General features: G+C 41.7%; 1 protein-coding gene across 3 annotated transcripts in view; it reads left to right on the top strand.

Moving 5' to 3' along the window:
- Positions 1–23,825, top strand: part of RASGRP3 (RAS guanyl releasing protein 3) — a 105,125-nt gene that overhangs the window by 24,604 nt on the left and 56,696 nt on the right. The window contains exon 1 of one of the 3 annotated variants that reach the window (XM_084623965.1): positions 5,038–5,098. The exons of the other annotated variants lie outside the window; for them this stretch is intronic. The gene's annotated coding sequence lies outside the window, so the exon portion shown is untranslated. Of the gene's footprint in view, positions 1–5,037; positions 5,099–23,825 lie in introns of those variants that run through there. 3 annotated transcript variants of the gene reach the window in all.

Consider the following 23,825-nt stretch of genomic DNA (forward strand, 5'->3'; position numbering starts at 1 on the left):
AACTCTTCAAGAAAAACTGCAGTTTTGCTATAATAAAAATCTGCAAACCCCACAAAAGCACGGATAATGACAGTTAAGGCTGAAATCCCTCTCTCCTTGACTCACGCTATAATAGAGGTGCCTGATATATTGCATGCTTTCAGAACAGTGAGTGAGTTTATGTAACATGTTAAATCGTATGCACAATATAGTAGGCCAAGGACAAAGGGGCAGTCTGAACTTTTCACTTAATTGCTCGGTTATCATTAATAGCAAATAGATTAATTACTTTTATACAATTAAAATAAATTAATAACTTAACACTGCTCAAAACAATTCCCTGAATTTGCCTGAGGGTGTTCATTATAATAATATTTATAGTCAATAAATGTGCCATAATGAAAATATCATATAGTGCACTTCAGTTTAGATTCACTGAATTTCTGCTTTGCTTAGGTTTAGACATTAGTGTTCCAGTACCAAGAACAGCAGATTTACATCAGAGTAACAAAGATGACAATGCAAGAGACTGAAGTTGTGTACTATTCCAGAATTACATTGTATATGTGAAATGTCAATCTAACCAAAAGTGTCCTTGCTGATCCTTTGCTAAAAAAGACAAACACGAAGGATAAGAAAAAGGACCAAATTCAGCTGAAATTGAAATGAGAGACAATAAAACAAAACAAAAAAACAAAAGATCTCTAGAAAAAGAAGAAAGGAAAGACAATTCCACAAAGTACTGAGAGTCTCATCCTGATCGCTCAGTGGTACATTAAATAGGCTTTTTAGTGAGTTGGCCGTGCTGACATTTGCAGAAGGGACTTCTGAAGAATAAGTGAGCTGGGTGTTAATGAAGGCTTTGTCTATCCTTGGAAGTGTTTGCTGGTCATAGATATACTGGTACAGCTATGCCAGCAAATCCCCCCTAGAGAAGACGCAGCTTAGGGTGAGAGAAGTTTTTTGGGTCTTTTGTTTGGTTTTTAAACAAGTATATCTTAATCCAGTTCTCCATAAGCTATTCTGCCAAAGGGACTCTGATGGTATGATGGCTTTTGCTGGAATAGCTATGTCCTTTAAGTGTGTGTTCCCCGCCCCCCCTTGTGCTCTTGACAAAGCTATGCTGGCAAAAATTTTAAGGATAGACAAGGCCTCAACAAGAGAAACTCTATTTCTAAACTTTCTTGAAATCAATCTTCCCAAGTCCATTTTCTTTCTTTCTCTCTAGATCCACAGCTGTGCCAGAGCAGTCTTTGACATAGGTGGGTTTATCAATTTTCCACCCACCCTGATCCTGAAGGAAACTTGGGATCACTGTCTGCCCACTACAAGTTAGAACAGCCCTGAGACTGCTCTAACAAACACTAATGGATAATGATCCTGGCACAGCACTGTCAGGCTACACATTCCAGCCTTGCTCCCTTCTACCCTTTACATGCCCTCAGCATACCACAAAATGCAAGGCTTGGAGCAGGCATGAACTGGCATAATATTGGTACTATGCTATTGGAATCCTCAGCTGCTCTCTCAAGGGTTAAGTCTACTGCCCCCAACATTATGCCAGCTGGAGATTTCTCAGTGTATGTTCTGCAGCTCTCTGTTCATGTTGGACTATAGGAATGGTGCAAAGGGCCCAGAATAGGGTCCAGAATGTGGCCCAAGATTTGTTAAGAAGATTATCTTAAAGCAAAAGAAATAGTATGTGGAACAAATTTAATATGGAACTTTGCAACGCTCACCTGAAATTTAGTTACAGTGAATGAGAGGAAACAGTGCTATGACCAGGGGTGCAAGTAACTTCAAGGACTCACCGGTACGCAGGGCGCCTGGGGTCCTGGGCAAGGTGGGGTGGGGTGGCTCTGGGCCCCCAGAAGGGGCGGGGCCTACGGCGGAAGGGATGGGGCTGGGCCAGGCTCTCCCAGCCAGTCCTTCAGTACTGCCCGGCCCACGCCGCCTGGGGCTCCAATGGCGATTTAAAGGGCCTGGGGCTCCAGCCGCTGCTGGGAGCCCTGGGCCCTTTTAAGTAGCCAGGACCTGGGGCAGCTGCCCCTTTTGCCCTCCCCCCTCATCAGGAGCCCCACAGGTATAGTGCTTAAAGAGCTGCCTTAGCAGCGCTTTAATGTCACCTGTGTACCAGCGGCCACTTTCTTACTGGTACGCCGTACTGGCTTACTTTCACCTCTGGCTATGACCCCCTTAGTCAGCCTGACAGTCTCATGTCAACTTCTTCTTCTTAGAGTGTCTTTGAGTTGCTGCCAAACATCTTTGTCTCTTCTACAATCTTCTCCTTCCCCCTCTCTCTGATTATACATTTAGAAGTTCATTTGATTAGCCCAACTAATCATATAAGGCACCCCCAACCTGCCAAAGTGCTGTCTCCCTCAGGGGACTGCTGGGCTCATGCTCCTGTTTTCCCCAGTCATTCCTCATTGTAATCAGTGTTACCTACACAATGTAGGTTACAGTTTCTCTAATCTCTTTGAGGGTGTACAAATACATTACAGTAGAACCTCAGTTATGAACACCAAAGTTATGAACTGACCAGTGAGCCACACACCTCATTTGGAACCAGACGTATGCAATCAGGCAGCAGCAGACACCACAAAAAAAGAGCAAATACAGTAGTACTGTGTTAAATGTAAACTACTAAAAAAATAAAGGGAAAGCAGCATTTGTCTTCTGCATAGTAAAGTTTCAAAGCTGAATTAAGTCAATGTTTAGTTGTAAACTTTTGAAATAACAACCATAACGTTTTGTTCAGAGTTATGAACAACCTCCATTCCCGAGGTGCTCATAACTCTGAGGTTCCACTGTAGGGGTGTCTAAACATTTTGCATTACCCATTTTCTGGGAGATTGCCCAAGCTAAACTTCTTTAAGGATGTCCCTGATTTAGCTGATGGTTCCTGCTTTTAAAGAGACAGGCGTTTTCATTTCTTTCATAATTCATTCTTACCAGTAAGTCTTCTCCTAGATGAAATTTAAATAGACCGATTAAAACCCAGTCTGCCACAGTGTCTCATCCTGAAATCCAAATAACACTGTCACTTGAGTTTTCTATTTCCTAAAGCTGAAACCATGGTCTCCTGCCTCCTACTGCCTCACCCCTTCTTTTCAGAGAAGAGTTGGACAAAGGCTGATTCCTGTTTAAATCTCCATTTCTGTGGTATGTTGGGGCTTAGGGCTACTCCGATCTGACTCAGAGGATCCCATCCCATCAGCACATGGGGAACTCCCTCACTCATGGGTATTGCTGAGGGGGAAAGGGATGTGGTTCCTGTAATGGTCCTTTGGGAACATGGCCAGCTGATGTAAATTAACTTGTGCCAGGGATCTAGCAGGACCCAGCAGCAGGGAGACCAAAAAAGGCTTCAAGTTACCTTTCCCTGCCCTTTGCACTCCAGTTGCACAGCTATCAGCAGGGAGGGGAAGGTTGGATTTCAACTCCAAACTTCTGGAAAACCACTTACTGGCTAAACAGGCAGCCCTAACTCTGTCCCAGAGTGGGTCTGGGTTATCAAAACATTATTCTATGTCATATTTTGGATGAAAATTGAATTTAAAAACCAGTTTGTATTTTTATTTGTCTTTCTCATCTTCACAAAAGGCACTGTCACTAGAGAATCACCCTCTCAATCTTCTCACCTACACTTACCCACAGTCATTTAGAATTGGTTCTATTGATGCATCCAGCATCTTTCAACTGTTTACTATCTTCACTATTAATTATTAATTGGGAACCAGTGGTGTGTGAGCCCCTATCACCTGCAAATTCCAGATCTGTCTCCAGAGAAGCCCCATCTGGTTAGCCCCATAAACAAATCTTCAGAAAAAAACTTTTGGGTGGCTGCTAGTTTAAGGGTGGATTTGTCGAGAGTCCAAGTTACTTAGGAGCCCAGTCCCCACTGACCTATGCTGCTTATTAATTTAAATGCTTTTTTAAATTCCATCCTGAATTCTTATTTTGCAACCTGTCTTCTCTAGGGAAAATGCTTTTGTGTTTAAGGCAGTATATTTGCAGTCTGCATTGTATTCCCAACAATGCCTCAGACTTTGTGTCACCTTGGGCAAGACACTTAGGACAGATACTTAGGACAGTAAAGGTACTTCGGATCCTAAAGATGCAGATAGGCACTAAGTTGGACTAGGCACTTTTGAAAATCCCTTTAGGTGCCTATCTGCATCTTTAGGATTTGAAGTACCTTTACAAATCCGGTCCCTAGGCTGAGGTTTCCAATGGAGCCTGAGGCAATTAGGCACACAGGTCCCATTGAATTTCAGTGGGATTTGGGTGCCTACCTCCCTTAATTTCTTTTGAAAATTTTCAGTATTAATTTCTCTGTTTCTGTTCCCCAGCTATAAAAGGGGATAATGATGCTTCCTTTCATCTGCCCTTGTTTGTCTTCTCTGTTTAGGAGGGTGTACATTCTTTGGGGCAGGCCCTATGTGTTTGACAGCACCTAGCACAATGGGTCCCTATCTTGGTGCTACCGTAGTACAAATATTAAATCTATCAAAGGTATTAATTAGGCATCTCTCACCCTGACATCTGAGCATCAAAGATACCATGCTTCCCACGAAATCCAACTATTCCCAAACCAACTTTAGGGTTGTGCTCAGCTTAAACATGCATGGTCTTTGGAAGCTTGGCATAGCATTGTTTGAAGGGGAGATCAGTGCCACACAACATTTGGATTATCCTGCTCCCGGCATTAAGGCCAAATTAAAATACAGAACCATGGAAGGTGAGGAACAAAACTGAATGACCACCAGGGATGTGTTTAACTTTCCATTTGAGCTGCCCCTGCCTTGGCTTAACGCTTATCTACTGTTTGTCAAGTTTAAAAAAAAAATTAGTCTTGGAGCACATTTCCCCACGTTCCAGTCAAATGTTTTAGCAAAGACTGCTGTTATGAAAAGGTTTTCTAATAAGGAGAATAATGATCTTCAGATTCTGACCTCCTGGCACAGCAGTGAGATTTATCAGAAGGGGCATGTGACTAGTTAAGACACACAGCCCCAGCTTGAAGGAAACAGCTGCTCATTTCATGCTTTAGCACTTGGCAGTTGGACAAGGAAGGGTGATGTTTGTGTTGAATACCTCTGCAGAACCAAGTACAGTAAGTGATTTTCCTTGTTGTTTTTTTAACTGCCAGTGCTTTCCTATTTTCATTTTAGACTTCTTGCAAAAACACTTAAGGGCGAGGCATATTTTGTCACCTCACTGATAAACAGTCATTCGTGTTGAGAATGACTATATTTTTCTGGACCCTTTGTTAGTAACAACATTGTTCGCTGTTGCAGAAATGAAACGGGTATCTTGTTTTGCCCTAGTTCTAGCAAGAGAAAAGGCTGTTTGTTTACTAGGATGGTGATATGGAAAGGTTGTTTATGGTCCATGTGTTTTCTCTGTTGACCTCCAAACAGAACTCTGAAGTGGATTAGGGCACAAAGGGGGAGTACTGTCATTATTATATTTGACTTCACAATATTAATGTTGAAAATCTACAAAGGAATTCCATCAAAACAATGCAATCCAGCTTTAAAGAGTTACTTGTGACTGATGTTACTCTGTGTTGTATGCTGATGAATGAGACTGGATTTTTAGAAAGGAAAAAAATAGAAACAGGCAGATAGATAGATAGATACAGGGAGGAAAGCATAAGATGTGCCAATAAAGGCTTCACTGATTGACAATCCTAGATAATAGACGTGTGCAATCCTGCCAAAAAACAGGGACCACCAAGCCTCCTAAATATCTCTGGCCTTCAGAATCCAATTTATATTTGGATTCTTTAAGTTTCTTTCACTTCCTGATAACTTGTGTCCTAACATCCCAGGATCACTGTGTATTGGTCTGAAATGTGCAAGAAACATAAGTGTTACAATACACACTGTAAAACAGATGAATTTTTACACCACAACCAGCTATTATTTAGGCCTGGGACATAGGAATTGCCATATTGGAACAAATCAATGGGCCATTGAGTCTGGTATCCTCCCAAGAGAGTTGATCTGTACCAGATGCTTCAGAGGAAGGTGAAAAGGGGTGAGTGTGGAGAGCAGTGGAATCTTGTCCAAGATGATGGATATAAAGTCAGAAGGCAATTTCAGAGTTATGTCAAATGCAAACACCAGCTAGCTTTTGAACCTTTATTGTCCTACAAAGATGGGCGGAACAATTATTCTGATGCCAGCTTACCAACAGGTCCAAAGATTTTGACTTGCAAAGCAGGAAACTATTTATTTAGCTCTGACATCTTTTCTTTTAACCACTTTATGGTGTTGCCAGTTGAATGCCATTGGTTATGATTAGAGCCATGAAGAGTCCAGTGTGTGCAAGATTTTAGTCTTTATTATATACTTGTGAGGAACATGTTAAATTAACCACATTACGAGGCAAGTTAAAAAAGTTGGATGATGGATGTTATTTTGAATGCTAAGGTTAAGCCTGAAATCCTCCAGAAAGCATCTCTGTCATATTGAAAGGGTTTGAGCTCTACAGCTCCATGAAAAAGACCACAAGGTGGGGAAGGAGAAAATCAGCACATTCTTGCCCAGTGCCCCCAGAAGAGGTAGTCATATACTGGAGTATATGACTGGAGTACAACCTCTGCCCTTTCCTTCACCCTATGGTAGAGAGGGGTATTTTGGGAGTGGGAGGTGGTAGGCTGGGATGAGAACTGCTTTCCATATATTATCTCACCACAAACTGACGGGTATTCTTCACCTATGTGAAAGCTGAAAAAATCAGGGCTGCTTGAAATTCCACCAGTTTCCAAATGTCTATTGGCTATAACGCTAGCACAGACTAAGTGGAGCACAAAGTATGTCAGCCACACCCCATCCTTCTGTTCTCTGGCCCTTCCCCAAACCTGACCCACCCACTATGCCAGGAACAGTGGGAGGCGGGTGGGAGGCTGGCAAAAAACTGTTATACTTACCTGCTCTGTGCTAGCTGGAGTACCTTCAGACTATCAGAATATTCTGTGGGGCTAATTCTAGCCCCTTTTGGGCTTCTCTGTGCAGTCAGGAGCATAAAGAGCCTGCTCTATAAAACAGACTCTGGCACTGGTGATTATTACATGGTGAAAATGATGTAACTGCACCGTGCCAAGATAATCTGCAGATACCGGAGAGTTATTTCTGAAAAAGCAGCAATGAAGTAACTATTTCACTATACTGTAGGCACACAGTTTGTGCCTTTGAAAATCTCCCCACTGTGTATATTTCCTGTTAAGATCATCTAAATTTTGCAGATTTATACAATGAGATTGAAAACAAAACTAAAAGTCCTAAACTATACACACACAGGTAATCAGTGTTGTTTAGCCTTAATCTGTAATGTACCTTTATTTTATTTTTTTTATCTTTTCATTATAAATACAACTTAGTGCTCAAGGAAAATGAGTGACTGATAGAACTAGGTACTCAAATCCTCTATCCACAGAACAGAGAAAACATGAGGAATGACAGCCCAAAGTTCTCCATGCTGCTATTTTATTTCAACCCTTATCTCAAGTTCACTTTGTTGTTTTTTAAGCAATGACCATGTGCTTTGAAGGATGAGAGGGTATTGCAGTCTTCAGACTATTCAGTTCTTGGCTTTTCTGATGAGTTTCTGTTAATGCTACTGTATTTGTGAGGATAGTTACTGCTGCTATTCATGAAGTACCGTATGACTGTTGAGCGCATTACAGACAATTGGAAGTTAAGATCTGTGCACTAGGGAAGTCTTACCATCAAGGACCTGATTCTGCAAAAACTGAAGTATGCACTCAACTTTATGCATAGTGGTCCCATTGATTTAATTGAAGTCAATGGGACTACTCATGTGTAAAGTTGAGCATGTGTTTATTTTTATTATCATAGCAGTGAGGGGACCTCATCCTGGACCAGAACCTCACTATACTAGGTGTAGTTCAAACACCGAATGAAAACATTGTCCCTGCCCACAAAGGGTTTACACTCCAAGTAGAAGACACAACAGATGGATGTAGACAGATGTGGGGGGAAGAACAAGGAAATAACGAGTATTGGTTAGCATGACAGGCAGTGGTGTCTACACACTAACAGCCTAACCATTGTCAAGTCTTTGCATGACCAGGATGTAAAGGCCCAGTCCTCAGATGTGCTGAGCACCTGCATCTCCCATTAATTGCAAAAGAAATAAAGGCTGCTCAGTACCTCACAGAAGCTGCTCACCACTTGGTAGGATCAGGACCTGACTGACGAACAATCCATGGAGTCTTTTTTTGGTTACATAGTAGTAATTACAGGAATGATATTGGTGCCACTTCGTGGAAAGTGCGTACTACTTTACACTGGGTTCTACTGAGAGGAGACAGAACAGATTCTGTTGGCAGGATGGCATCCTTGTCCATCTTTAGAAACCATGCACATGCTCCTATCTTACAGAACTTTAGCAGTTTCCTACTATATGATTTTACTTTTACTTTTCATGATTAATAGAGTTTAGAAAACATTTTTATGTATTCTTATTAAACTAAAAATCCATATTGAAGGTCAAATACAAATAAGTGGAAATTAAAAATTTGCTTTTACAGATCTCTGGTCAAGCATGTTGCTGCTTTACAAACTAACCAAAGAGCAAATACAGCTTCACCCATCCTTTCACTGAAAATGCTATTGTAAACAGGGCAGCTCCTAGGAAATCCCCAGATAAAGAAAGGAAACTAGATTTGAACATGCTGTGGGGGTTTGCTTGACTTTTTCCCAAAATTGTCTGGATCTGGCTACAAAAAGTTGCCCAAGTACCTTTAAAATTAATTGTTCCTCTGCTAGTAAATCTGTATTATGATGTTTTGATTTTTCCACTGTTGAATATAACTGTTGTATTTTCAAGTTAGCCCTTTATTTTAGACAGCAGTTCATGGCAACATATTTGGTGAACAATACAGTATTTGGTGTCCAGTAGTATAGTGTTAGCTTAGCAAAAATAAATGTTTATAGTATAAGAATTTTTTTTAACTTTTTATAAAAGTTATTTTGAGTGTTCAGTCAATAGCACTTAGGGATTCAGGCAGTTCCAGACCTCAGACCTTGTTACTAATTGCAGCTGTGGCTGTATAATTCTTAAAGATCAGACAGTTATAGTTATAAAACACATATTAAAGGCATGGAAGTCTTAAAACATAAGGACCTGATTCTGATCTCATGTACATTCACATATATCTAGACAAGTCTATTGAAATTAATGAACTAACTCCAGATTTTTTTAACTGAATTCAAAATCCAGTCTATAGCCTCTACATAGTTTTTTATCTGATTTTAAATTTAGAAAGAAATGAAACTTTAGGAAAGGTTCAAGAAAATCAAGTAAGTGCATTCCTGCTGAACTTCAGGCATGAGTAGGACTTCCATGGGACTACTTCCATGTGAAAAGTTAAGCATATGTATAAGTGTATTCAGGTTGGGGGTCAGTGTGTGGGAGTGTGGAAATACCCATAGCTCTGAAGTTGGTAGCTCATCAGAAAATACATCTTCCTCTGAGAATTACTCTGATTGTTTTGGTGGACATCTGGTGTCTCACTTCTCTGAAGCACTACTCCCCTTCTACTGTGTTCTCTGACCACATTCAAATAAAAATATTTTGGTTTGACTGTTTCTACACTGTACACGCCCATCTCTGAGCTTTCATTTCTTTTTGGTTAATTATATGGAATTTCACAGCTGAGGGAAGACTGCTCCAAAGTCTGAAGAATCTGCCCAAGTTATTAGTCAGTGTTAAACTCAAGCACTTGAGCTCTTCTGGTCCAGATTTGGTATATTTTTCTATTACAAACTGAAAACAACCACTTCGCCTTAAATAAGCATGAAATGGTTCATTGATATTGGTAGTTCAGAAGTCTCTGGTGTACTCTCAGATGTGAATATACCACAAAAGTTGTACTGCTTTAACTATACCAGTATATATGTATATAACTATACCTCAGCCTTTCTCCTTCTAGTGGTGATGCATTTGCTTCCTCCTGAAGCTCCTATAGTAAGAGGTGATGCTTCACTATGTGAAGCACAGACCTAGTAGGGGGGAAGGAGGGCAGGGGAGAGCAAAGACCATGGCAGCCACAAGGAATGCATGAAATAGCAGCTCCCATCTAGGTTCTGCCAGAGAAACATGGATTTTTCATTAGCGAGAGAGCTCATATTGTAAGCAGACAGCTGATTTTCAGTGTTACAGGCCAATGAGCAGACTTTAGTAGTGGAAGTTATATATGCTGAAGTAAAACAGGCATGTATTCTGACATGCAACAAATATTTTCTGTTTTCTCTCATACACTAAATGTAAAAGCAGCATTAAAAATGTGTATCTATGGATAGCTTAGAGGCATGACAGATGTCTGACTCTGGCTGATAGATTGCTGAGCATGTTACTTGCTCTAATACAGGGGTCTTGAGCTACAGGTTACACTCCGTTCTCTTGCTATTATACCATATTCTTGGCATCCCCCTACATTTTATATAAAGAAATGGCTTTTCCACAGTTAAGAATTCCAGCTCACTAACTCGAATATCAGCAACAGGATGTGTGAGGTTATATCTTGTCTCTGATATCATGGGACCAACACTGCTACAGCAACATTGCATATAACTATCTCCTCCTGAAATAGCCAGCATTATACATGAGTCTTAGAGATTTGCTCACCATAGTTCATAACTCTCTCATCGCCTCATTAATTTTACCAATCAGCTCCTGAAGGCCAATATTTAACTCCTCTCTGCCCCAAGCCATTGGTGCCAGCTCTCACAACACTTGATGTTTTCCTTAAAGCCTCAGCTGCAGAAGCAAGAGAGTGCTTGAGATCTCAGTTTACTATTTTTTTTTAAATGAAAGTTTCCAGCTCTTAGTTGCAAATAAAAGCTTGGAAACATGACCCAAGTGTGACCTAAAGGCTCAGAAAAAGAACTTTTTTTATTTTTTTAATTCTCATGGTTTTAAGCCAATCTTGTGATTTTGGGGGAAGAGGACTTACTCTTGCTTCTGAAGTGTTTAGGTTGGCCGTACTACATCGTAGCCCTCAGAGTAAGGCCATGATCATAGAATCATAGAATCATAGAATATCAGGGTTGGAAGGGACCTCTGAAGGTCATCTAGTCCAACCCCCTGCTCGAAGCAGGACCAATTCCCAGTTAAATCATCCCAGCCAGGGCTTTGTCAAGCCTGACCTTAAAAACCTCTAAGGAAGGAGATTCTACCACCTCCCTAGGTAACGCATTCCAGTGTTTCACCACCCTCTTAGTGAAAAAGTTTTTCCTAATATCCAATCTAAACCTCCCCCACTGCAACTTGAGACCATTACTCCTCGTTCTGTCATCTGCTACCATTGAGAACAGTCTAGAGCCATCCTCTTTGGAACCCCCTTTCAGGTAGTTGAAAGCAGCTATCAAATCCCCCCTCATTCTTCTCTTCTGCAGGCTAAACAATCCCAGTTCCCTCAGCCTCTCCTCATAAGTCATGTGTTCTAGACCCCTAATCATTTTTGTTGCCCTTCGCTGGACTCTCTCCAATTTATCCACATCCTTCTTGTAGTGTGGGGCCCAAAACTGGACACAGTACTCCAGATGAGGCCTCACCAATGTTGAATAGAGGGGAACGATCACGTCCCTCGATCTGCTCGCTATGCCCCTACTTATACATCCCAAAATGCCATTGGCCTTCTTGGCAACAAGGGCACACTGCTGACTCATATCCAGCTTCTCGTCCACTGTCACCCCTAGGTCCTTTTCCACAGAACTGCTGCCTAGCCATTCGGTCCCTAGTCTGTAGCGGTGCATTGGATTCTTCCATCCTAAGTGCAGGACCCTGCACTTATCCTTATTGAACCTTATCAGATTTCTTTTGGCCCAATCCTCCAATTTGTCTAGGTCCTTCTGTATCCTATCCCTCCCCTCCAGCGTATCTACCACTCCTCCCAGTTTAGTATCATCTGCAAATTTGCTGAGAGTGCAATCCACACCATCCTCCGGATCATTTATGAAGATATTGAACAAAACCGGCCCCAGGACTGACCCTTGGGGCACTCCACTTGATACCGGCTGCCAACTAGACATGGAGCCATTGATCACTATCCGTTGAGCCCGACAATCTAGCCAGCTTTCTACCCACCTTATAGTGCATTCATCCAGCCCATACTTCCTTAACTTGCTGACAAGAATACTGTGGGAGACCGTGTCAAAAGCTTTGCTAAAGTCAAGAAACAAGCTTTGCTAAAGTCAAGAAACATGATCCTGCAGTGACTTTCATACACGCTCACCTTTATGCACATCAGCAGCCCCACTGAATTCAGTGGGATTAATTACATGTGTAAATGTTTGCGGGATTGAGAACTAGATCATTTAGCTAGCCTTCTAGAATTTGTAGAGGCTTTATCACTATACTGAACTACAATCCTGATCAGAATAACCACTTAACTTCTGGGCTTACTGTACAGCTTATCAGGTGGCTTCCTTAAGAGTCTAATAACCCTCTCAGTTACTAGAGACCTCTTGCTCATTTTAGCACAAACACTCACTCTTACCTGTGAAATTCACAATAGCCTATTTTCTGGAGTAACTACAGTTTCCAGACTTCTTATAAGTCTCTTCTTAGTGTTGTCTTTAAGCCTCGCTATTATTTCTCATTCTTAGGAAACATTCCCTCTTTCTATCTTCACCAGTCCTTTTATCCCAATGCTTAGGACTCTTCCTTCAGTGACAACACTTTATTTTAAAACTTGACAATCACCATATCTGATCAAGCCTTAATTATTTTTAAACACCCCAGGAAGAGGCTTTGTGAAAGTTGTTTTCATTTTTTCAACAGCTAATTTATGGCTTACTGGGTCATCTTTTCAAAGGAGCTCAGCTCCCAGGAAGGTACCAAAATAAAGGCAAGATTTTCAAATAAATTCAGAAACCAGAGCTGTTTTGAAACCTGGCTATGTGTCCCAATGGAAACAACTGGAGGCTGAGCGCTTTTCAAAAATCTGCGCCTGAGGGCAGTACAGTTTTGTACTGATTGAACTAATCCAGTTTAGAAACTGATAGGATCGAATCTGCAAAAGAATTTTGGCAATGTGGTGCTGAGCATTATGGTGCCTCGTTTATAGGTACCTAGAAAATCACAGGAACAGCAAACCACTTCCAAAAGCCTGATTTGGATACCTAGGCTCCCTATACAATGAATGGGGAGAGGCAGACACCGAGAAGGGGATCCACAAATGCCGGAATGCTAGGTGGCTCCCTGCCTAAGAGAAGCCAGGGGGAAATGCTGATGTGTTATGCCCTGCCCTTTTCTCAGAGATAGGTTCCTAAATCCAGGCTGCAGGGAGACACCTAGCTCTGCTGGCAATCCACAAATGGGAACCCCTCTCCTGGCTTAGGGACCTACATAGTTTCTTATAGGAGAGAGTTAGGCTCCTGCCTCAGTCTCCCTCAGTCTCTCCTATTGATGCTGACCTATTGTGAACAAAGAGTGATTGGGGGAGAGAGAGACCATCTCTAATCCAGTAATTTGGGCACCCACCTGTGGGGCAGGAGACCATGGGTTCAAATCCTTCCATCCTCTCAAGCAGAGGGGAGAGAATTGAACCTGGGTCTTCCTCCTCCCAGGCTAAAAGTGTTATAAGGTGAGTGGCAGCACCAACTCCTCCCAACCAGATTTTGAATGGGACCTAAACTGTATGTGCTCTCTGAGCATGCATATTGGATCAGGCCCCTGGATAAGTTAGGTGGCTGAACACCTGCCTTCCCCCAGGTTGTAAATTGCTCTGGCACTCAGGTGGGAGATGAGCATCTGGGAAGCCTGAAAAGAGACAGCTCAGCACATGTCTAGAGGCAAAAATGTAGGCACCAAGGGAATTTTTATTGTGAGAAATTTAGGCATGAAGTAAGTTTAGGCACCTACAGGATGTGATGGGATTGCAGTGGGGGATTTAAGTGCCAAAAAATGGGATTTAGGTGTCGAAGTAGCTTCATGGATTCCATGCATAGAATAAAATTGGTGCAGTTGCTACTGTTGACACTGCTATACTATAAATGTGTCTGAATGGAAGGGAAGTTGTTTTGAAAATCTGGCCCTGCTATTGGGTGCTCAGTATTTGAAAGTATGGTTGTAACGTCTTTAAAAAAAAAAAATCTAGCGCATGATTTCTAAATCAAGCCTTTCCTGTTGTCACAGACTCTAATTCCTCCCACACTTTAATTTCCTCTTCTACTCTGAGCTCCTTTTTCACCTGGGATTTTCTCTACACAGAATGCAGTCAGGTTTTCACACAATAGTTGGACTGATATATTTCCAAATTACCACTGCAGATACTCTGTCAGGTGACCAAACAAACCTTTCCAAAATTTCTGATTAAAATAATCAATTCAAGAGACACGAATGCTCTCATGCTAAAGAGGAGGGTAAAATCTCTTACCAGTGCCCTTCACCCACATACATGAATTAATTAGGCTGGTCAGGGAGTTATGGTCCAGTCTACAAATGTTTGGGGAGAGCCCACACTAGCCTGTACAAAGGTGTTAACTACCTCAGATTAATTGGCAATCTGTTTAACTCAGGATTAAAAATTTCTAGTGCAGCCAAATCCTTAGTCGAATATAAAACTCTGGTATGTTACAGGCAGAGTAATTTATATACTGAAGTTGTCACAGAATGACAAAGCTAAAAGAATATTGCAGGCACGAAATCTGCAAAAAAATACATATCTCTAATATCCCCCACAGACTTTTTTCAGGAGAAAATAGCTTGGGCTGTAAATATTGTTCTTTTCTCTCCCCTTGTTTTACAGACTTCTAGTGATGTACGTTAGTAAACAAACATTGTGAAAACCAACTGGATAGACCAAAGATGCTTTATATTTTCATGAGATCTATTGCAGCGTATGTTGTTGTTCTTGTGGAACTGGGCCTGTGTTGGAATAGTTGTTAAGCGTCTGTTTTAGGAAGGAACCCCTATAAGTCAAGGCAAAGAAGGTCAAATTTCCCATTTTTGTTTGATGTACTGTATGCTTAAGCATTGTTCTCTAGTGAGTGTCTGTAATACGTTGGTTTTTTCCTTCCTTCAGTGGAAAAGGGTTTTCTTCTTTTAAAACACACATATCCCTCCCCTTTTGGGGGTAGTTATGCTATTCTTTTTGGTTTTAGTCCTTACTCAAATAACCTTGCATTTCATTGTCATAAATCTTCTAATGGGAGGAGGAAAATCTGTTGTAACTAGTAAAGTTTGCAAAATAGGGTTTTAAATCCTTAACAAGTCCACTGTTGTAACCTTCATAATATTATCAGGGTGATATGTATACTGTTTATTAATAATGCTTGCTGTGTGCCAGTAGCTTAGATATATACATTAATTTTTAGCAGTAGGCAGAGGGAAGGAACTGCATTGATGCTGTGTCTTCTAATTCTTTACTCTATCAACTTGATTTCAGAATGTTATAAATAGCACTGGAAACTTGTCTGTCTTTATGTTATTGTACTGATCAGTTTGTCTCCCATGACAGCTGTTGTCAAGGGAATGGGGCTTAATCAGCTGATTCTTATTTGGGAGGAAACAAAACAAAATATGTATCTAAATCTGATCAAATTAACTACTGAAAAAAAGTGGGGTGTCTTTTCTGCCTCACCATGAATAATACCATTTCTTCAGGAAAAAATTAATATTTTAAGAACATTTGAAATGTTTGGTTTCAAACAACACCATTTATATACAGTTTTAAAAATATTCTCTCTGCATCATTGTTCAGAAACTGTAAGTCTGCCATTGTTTCACTCCCCTTCCCTAGGGAAGCTTGCACAAAAAATAGACTAGGAAGGAAGGCTCTTCATGTGTTTTGATGTTCAGCGTCTGTGGGCCAGATTTATTAAAAGAATGACTTGTCGAATCCTCCCAATTCTAATTCACACAGGTTTCTGCCTACTTTCCTGTTGGGCCATTCATGTGTGAATTATGAGCCATCGATGCTTTGTGCAAATGCAAAATCCTGACTTTGCACAAGTGCCAATTTCTGTGGTTGCTGTCCATTGCACACTCAAGTGAATTTGCATGAGTTCCCAGGGTCCCACAGCAGATCTGCCAGATGTCAGGCATTTGGCTTTGATGTCATGTCCGTCTACATGGCCTCTGTAATTTAATGCATAATTTGAAACTCTAGGGGCTCTTTAAAGATTAGCTTTTATTGATTAAGTGGAACACTGCAGCCAGGAAGAGGAGAGGGTACTATGTATCAGTCCTGAAGGGCCGGTCTTTGCTCCCCTCCTGCTTGGGGAAGGAGCAGTTATATGAGAGCCTTTCTCTGTGGTCATCAAAGGTAAAGGATCAAGCATAATAGCTCAGAATAGCTCTTTCTCCTTGCTTGGCTGTTATGACACGTAAGCATCCTTACCCTGTGCCCCCATTTTTTTTGTACAGCCCCCTTTTTCTCAGGCACCTGCCTTCCTACCCTCTTGGGCTTTGAAAGTCTCTTGCTATCACCCCCAGTCTAACTGCCAGCTGTGTTGCTTACGCATGGTTAAAGTATTTCTGAACCAGACCTTCGCAAGGCACACAGTCACAAGAGAGAAGATGAGCGATGTAACGTTTTATGGTCAGCAGTAGCGAAAGCTATCTCCTTTACAGTAGGAGGCCACAAATGTATCTGAAACTAAATGTGCATTTCAGAGACAGAATTATAGGTGTAATATATATGAAGTAATTGGAGCCAAAAGGAAAAATAGGCACATGATCACCCCTCACCATGGAGATCGTATTTACAAATCATGATAATTGTTTCTGGTTTTACTTCTATTGGGTGTATTTTAATGTACTCTAGTTCAGCCATTTCTAGTGACATTAATTATGCAAAAAAACTGTTCTGAATTAGCGTGGCGGTTTGGTGGCCATGAAAAATTTTAAATCAAAATGGGGGTCCTTGTGTTGCTAAAGTTTGAGATCCACTGAGGTAGACAGTAAAGAAATTAGAAGTGATGAAATGGATAAGACAGAGTCTGGGCCAGAATCACTTTGGTGAAGAAAGCTACTAGAGGCTCCCCGATACAGTGCTTGTGATGTGTTACAGACCACCAGAATCCAATCTGGATATGGACAGAGACCTCTTTTTGTGTTTTTAATGAAATAAATATTATTAGGAATTGTGTGATTATGGGAGACTTTTTTGAAAAACAAGTTCTGAAAGCGAAAGTAGGTAAGGACAGAGAGGTAAACGGGAATTGGGATAAAATACAAGATGGTTTTACAAAAGGTAGATCGTGCCAGACCAACCTGATCTCCTTTGAGAAGATAACTGACTTTTTAGACCAAACTTTTTGGCAAACTTTTTGGCCCGAGGGCCACATCGGGGTTGCAAAACTATATGGAGGGCCTGACCCTGACCGCCCCCCCCAAAAACCTCCACACCATCCAACTGTCCCCTGCTCCCTGTCCCCTGACTGCCAGAACCCCCCGTTCCCCGCCCCCTTACCATGCTGGAGCCAGCCATGCCGCCGCGCTGCCCGGCAAGAGCAGCGAGCCAGAGCGCTGGCGGTGCAGCACACTCAGGCTGCGGGGGAGGGAGAACAGCGGGGGAGGGGCCAGGGGCTAGCCTCCCCAGCTGGAGCTCAGGGGCTGGGCAGGATTGTCCTGCAGGCCGGATGTGGCCCGTGGGCCATAGTTTGCCCACCTCTGTTTTAGACAAAGGAAGTGCAGTAGATCTAATCTACCTGGATTTCAGTAGGGCATTTGATACAGTTCCATGTGGGGAATTGGAGAAGATGGGGATTAATATGAGACTTGAAAGGTGGATAAGGAACTGGTTAAAGGGGCGAGTACAATGGGTCCTACTGAAAAGTGAACTGTTATGGTGGAGGGAGGTTACTAGTGGAATTCCTCAGGTATCAGTCTTGGGATCAATCTTAATATTTTTGTTACTGACTTTGGCGCACAAACTGAGTGTATGTAATAAAATTTGCAGATGACACAAAGTTGGGAGGTACAGCCAATACGGAGGAGGACCAGAATTTCATACAAGAGGATCTGGACAACCTTTTAAACTGGAGTAATAAAAATGGGATTAAATTTAATAGTGCACAGTGCAAGGTCATGCATTTAGGGACTAATAACAAGAATTTTTGCTATAAGCTGGGCACTTATCAGTTGGAGGTTTCAGATCTCGGTATATTGGTTGATCACAGGATGACTATGAGATGCCAGTGTGATGCGGCCATGAGAAAGGCTAATGCAGTCCTAGGATGTATCAGGTGAGGTATTTCCAGTAGAGACAGGGAAGTGTTAGTACCATTATACAGAGCACTGAGCACTGTATACTGAGCATTATACAGAGCGACCTCATCTGAACTACCGTGTGAAATTCTGGTCTCCCATGTTTATGAAAGATTAATTCAAACAGGAACAGGTGCAGAGAAGGGCTGTTACAATGATCCAATGAATGGAAAACCTACCTTAAAGAACTTGGTTTGTTTAGCCTAACCAAACCAAGGTTGAGGGGAGATATGATTGCTCTCTATAAATATATGGATAAATACCAGGGAGGGAGAGGAGCTATGTGCCAATGTGGACACAAAAACAAATGGATATAAACTGGCCATCAAAAGTTTAGGCTTGAAATTAGGCAAAGGGTTGTAACCATCAGAAGAGTGATGTTCTGGAACAGCCTGCCAAGGGGAGCAGTGAGGGCAAAAAACCTAACTGGCTTCAAGGCTGAGCTTGATAAGTTTATGGAGGGAATGGTATGATGGAACTGCCTACAATGGCATGTGGCCCATCAGCAACTGCCAATAGCAAAAATCCCCAATGGCTGGAGATGGAACTCTAGGTAGGGAGGGCTCTGAGTTACTACAGGTAATTCTTTCCCAGGTATCTGCCTGATGCGTCTTGCCCACATGCTCAGAGTCTAACTGGTTGACATATTTGGTGAGAGAATTTTTTTCCAGGTCAGATTGGAAGAGTCCCTATTGGGGTTTTTGTCTTCCTCTGCATCATGGGGTACAGGTCACTTGAAGGTTTAAACTAGTGTAAATGGTGAATTCTCTGTAACTTGAAGTCTTTAAACCATGATTTGAGGACTTCAGTAACTCAGCCAAAGATTAGGGGCCTATTACAGAGGTGGGTGGGTGAGGTTCTGTGGCCTGCAATGATGGTCACTTCTGACCTTTAAGGGCAGGGATCTCAAACTCGAATCACCAGAAGGGCCACATGAGGACTAGTACATTGGCCCGAGGGCCGCGTCACTGACAGCACACACCCCCTGTTGCCCCCGGCCCCACCGCCACTCCATCCCTTCCATGAGGCCCTGACCCTGCCCAACCTCTTCCCACCCCTTCCCCAAAGTCTCCACCCCAACTCTGCCCCCTTCCTGCCCCTATTCCAACCCCTTCCCAAAATCCCCGCCCCAGCCCCACCTCTTTTCTGTCTCCTTCCCTGAGCGTGCGGCTCCCTGCTCCTCCCTGCCCTTCCCCCCGGAAAGCGCTAAGCGAAACACCTGGAGTTAGGCAGAGGAGTGGGGACGTGGCACGCTGGGTGGAGGGGGAGCTAGGGGGAAGGGAGCTTGGCGGTCCACAGAAAAGAACTCTGGGAGGGTGGGGCGGGGGGATGTGGGGAGCTTGGCGAGCTGCAGGAAATAACCCTGCGGGCTGCATGTTTGAGACCCCTGCCTTAAAGTCTGAGTCTAAGGGACCCAGATATGAAATTGCAGAAATACAAACTGTGATATGTAACCTGTGACTTAAATCAGCCTCCGTACTCGATGACTGGAGGATCGCTAACCTTTTTTTTTTTTAAAGGCTCCAGAGGCAATCCTGGCAATTGCAGGCTTCTAAGCCTAACTTCAGTACCAGGCAAATTAGTTGAAACTATAGTAAATAACAGACTTATCAAACATGTAGATGAGCATGATTTGTTGGAAGACTCAACACTGCTTTTGTAAAGGGAAACCATGCTTCACTAATCTATTAGAATTCTTTGAGGGGAGTCAACAAACATGCTGGACAAGCGTTTTGGACTTTCAGAAAGCCTTTGACAAGGTCCCTCACCAAAGGCTCTTAAGCAAAGTAAGCAGCCATGGGATAAGAGGGAAGGTCTTCTCATGGATCAGTGACTGGTTAAAGACAGGAAACAAAGGGTAGGAATAAATGGTCAGTTTTCAGAATGGAGAGAGGTAAACAGCAGGGTGAGGAAAACAGCAGGGTCCCCCAAGGATCTGTGCTGGGACCAGTGCTAGTCAGCACCTTCATAAATGATCTAGAAAAAGGGGTAAACACCGAAGTGGTGATGTTTGTTTGCAGAAGATACAAAATTACTCAAGATATTTAGGTTCAAAGCTGATTGTGAAGGGTTACAAAGGGATCTCACAAAATTAAGTGACTGGGCAACAAAATGGCAGATGAAATTCAGTGTCGATAAATAAATGCAAAATAATGTATAATCTCAACCATAGCTACAAAATGATGAGGTCTAAATTTGCACTTACCATGAAGAAAGATCTTGGAGTTATTCTGGATAGTTCTCTGAAAACATCCGCTCAATATGCAGTGGCAATCAAAGAAGCTAACAATGCTAGGAATCATTAGGAAAGGGATAGATAATAAGACCATAAAGATCATAATGACACTATATAAACCCATGGTACGCCCACACCTTGAATACTGCATGCAGTTTTGGTCAACCCACCTCAAAGATAGAGAAGGACAACAAAAATGATTAAGGGTATAGAACAATTTCCATATGAAGAGAGATTTAAAAGATTGAGACTGTTCAGTTTGGAAAAGAGACGACTGAGGTGGGGCTATGATAGAGGTCTATAAAATCATGAATAGTGGGAAGAAAGTGAATAGGGAAGTATTATTTACCCCCTTCACATAACACAAGAGCCAAGGTTCACCCAATTAAATGAATAGGCAGCAGATTTAAAACAAACATAAGGCAGTACTTCTTCACACAATGCACAGTCAGCAGATGGAATTCATTGCCAAAGGATGTTGGGAAGGCCAAAAGTATAAATGGGTTCAAAAGAGAATTAGATAAGTTCATGGAGGATAGGTCCATCAATGGCTATTAGCCAAGATAGTCAGGGATTCAATCCCGCACTTTGTCTCTAAGCGTCTGCCTGCCAGAAGCCGAGACTAGACAACTAGGGATGGATCACTTGATAATTGCCCTGTTCTGTTCATTTCTTCTGAAGCATCTGGTATTGGCCACTATTGTAAGACGGGAAGCTGGGCTAGATGGACCATTGGTCTGACCCAGTATATGTTCTAAACCAGTTTTGGGTAGGGGAGTTCAAAGGGGCAGATGGAATCCTTTGTCCAAAACCCTAAGCTGTGGAGCAGCTCTGCAGTTGCTTATGCAGCCTGTTGGGTACAGTAGCATCTCTTGTTAGAGGACTTGGCAGTACTGACCAGTCCTGGATCAATTAGCCACATCACTGTCCTTCTCCCTGTGAACGCTACCATGGAGCACTGTGGTGTGCAAAGTTCCCCCTGCATGGCTTCTCTGAACCCTACCCTCCCCATGCTGCTAAAAGATGGAGGTTCCACTGTGTTTACAGCCTTCTGCAGTCCTTCCTTGTTCCAAACTAGGTTTTGGTCCTAGTACAGTACAGTACTGTATTTGGTACAGTATTGCTGGATCAGAGTTCACTATAAAAGATTCCACAGTATCTGGTTTCACTTACAACAAGGTCTTTTGGACATAGGTATTCCCTTGTTCAGTGAATGCAATAAATGTTGAACAAAGCTCTGCAGCATCTGAACTGGGCCTATACCATTTTTAATAACTTTGGAGGATGTCAATGATTTCAGTTGTGGTTAGTGAGGCTAATATGATCAATTCTTAAACACTCTGTGGAGGAGTTTCAATACTTTGCTAATGCAAGCAATTCGAAGTAAAAATATAGTTATCTACATAGTAATAAGTAAAAGTACTGACCACTTACATGTAAACTTAAAGGCTTGTGAAAAGCTCTCTGGTGGAGAGGGGAAACATCTAGAACAGTGACTTGCCCATCCTACTGCCTGTATTAACTGTGGTCCAAACAGATGGTTTATTTGCCCTTTCCCAGCATGAATTTAAAGGTACAGCATTTACCTTTCCCATGTGCTCTTCCCTCATCTTATTTATTTATTAGTAGTCATATTTGTTTACAATAGTGCCTAGGAACCAATCAAGAATTGGGACCCCATTCTGCTAGTGCTGGACACAGACAGTCCCTCTCCTGAAGAGTTTACAATTTAAATAGACATGACAGATCTAGAGGAAAAGAGTAAAAATATAGAGGATATTCTATAGGCAACTTCTCTTGAGATTTTTAATTTCTTCTGAGCTCTCTTGTGCTTTCTGCTGCTATTAAATTTCCCTGTTCTGCTGCTTGCACTCAGCTTTTTGTCTTTCCCTTGAGCAATCATGTGGCTGAAGTTCCTGTTAATAAGAGTATACCTTTTCTTTTAGAAAATGGTTTACTGGAAAAAAACAAAACAAAACAAAGAATGCCTTAACCTTGTAAAGAATGTCTCCTTCATATTTCCTCCCTGAAGTTTATGGGTGAACCAAGAACCACTGAGGTGCTTGAATGTCAGAGCTGGAATGTTCATCTGTGTCTCTGTCACTAGGCAGAAGAAAAATAGGCTACTTTACTTCATTTGCAGGGAAAATTCTGCACATACAATTGTGCCAGTTTAAGTAAGGGGGTAGTTTGAATGTAACTTTTTGTGTCTAGACATTCTGAAATCTATTTAAACCTGACCTATTGGTTTAGTGCAGCTCTAACCAATATAACCAGTTTTAAACCAATATGAGTGCCCTCTTAGGGGGTTTGCACTGGTTTGACTAAATCAAATTTTAAACTAATTTAAGGTAAACAGCTATAACTTGTGTATGTAGACCACCTCTTAGTAGCCTCTTGCAGTGAAGATGTCTTTTGATTTTACTACTGACAACAGTAGCCATGACTTAAGTTGTTAAAGTTTAAATGCACATTGTGTTCACAACATGTAATGTTTTTGTTTGTTTGTGCTAGCACTTATGAAAGTGATTCAACAAGTATGAAAAAGATCACCTGTTGTACTGGCAATATACTCTGTTTCTAAAAAGAATTCTGTCACAGCATTTATCTCAAGAGCTCACTACCTGTACGTTCATTTAAACAGAACTAGCCAGACCATAACATCACCATATAAATAACTTCCAATAATATTACAATCACAGAACAGAATATTTAGCTGTGCCACAAAACTATTAGAGATAAGGCAAACTGATTAGTTTCTGCATATGTGGGACTTCAACTTCCTGCATATGTGGGCTCAAGGATAGATAACTTAATTCATTATGACTTCCTACCAATCCCTATGTCGCCATAGACCTTTCTCCCTTCCCAGAAACAGCACTTCTGAATAGCAGCATCTATCCAGAAAGGTGATGTGCCAACGGACAAACATAACATACTTTACACTATGACTCAGTCCCCAGAAATATTAGTGTTGTGTCCCAAGTTACAAGGAGCACCTTAAAACAAAGCCCTGAGAATTGGTAGTGAGGTACATAACTATGTCAATTGTATCTATACTGTCTGTGTATTCACTCAGCTCCAGCTAAGCTCTTAAGATCCTGTCACAGCAAACACTGGGTACACTGTAAAATTTGGAGTAAATTATCTCCTTTGAAACAAACTTGTTAAGAATTTAGAGGGGACAGCCCCAGAGAATTACAGTAAGGTTATTTACAAGGTGTTGCTACCTGTGTCCGATGGACAGTTATTAATTACTTTTTTATTATCTTCTTTTAAACCTATGATTAACCAGCTATGACTTTTATTGCGTTTCTATGATAAGACCAAAAAAAAACAACCCATCATGGGATAA

Source organism: Lepidochelys olivacea (genome assembly GCF_965140295.1).
Source record: "Lepidochelys olivacea isolate rLepOli2 genome assembly, chromosome: 3".
Taxonomy (NCBI): Eukaryota; Metazoa; Chordata; order Testudines; family Cheloniidae; genus Lepidochelys; species Lepidochelys olivacea.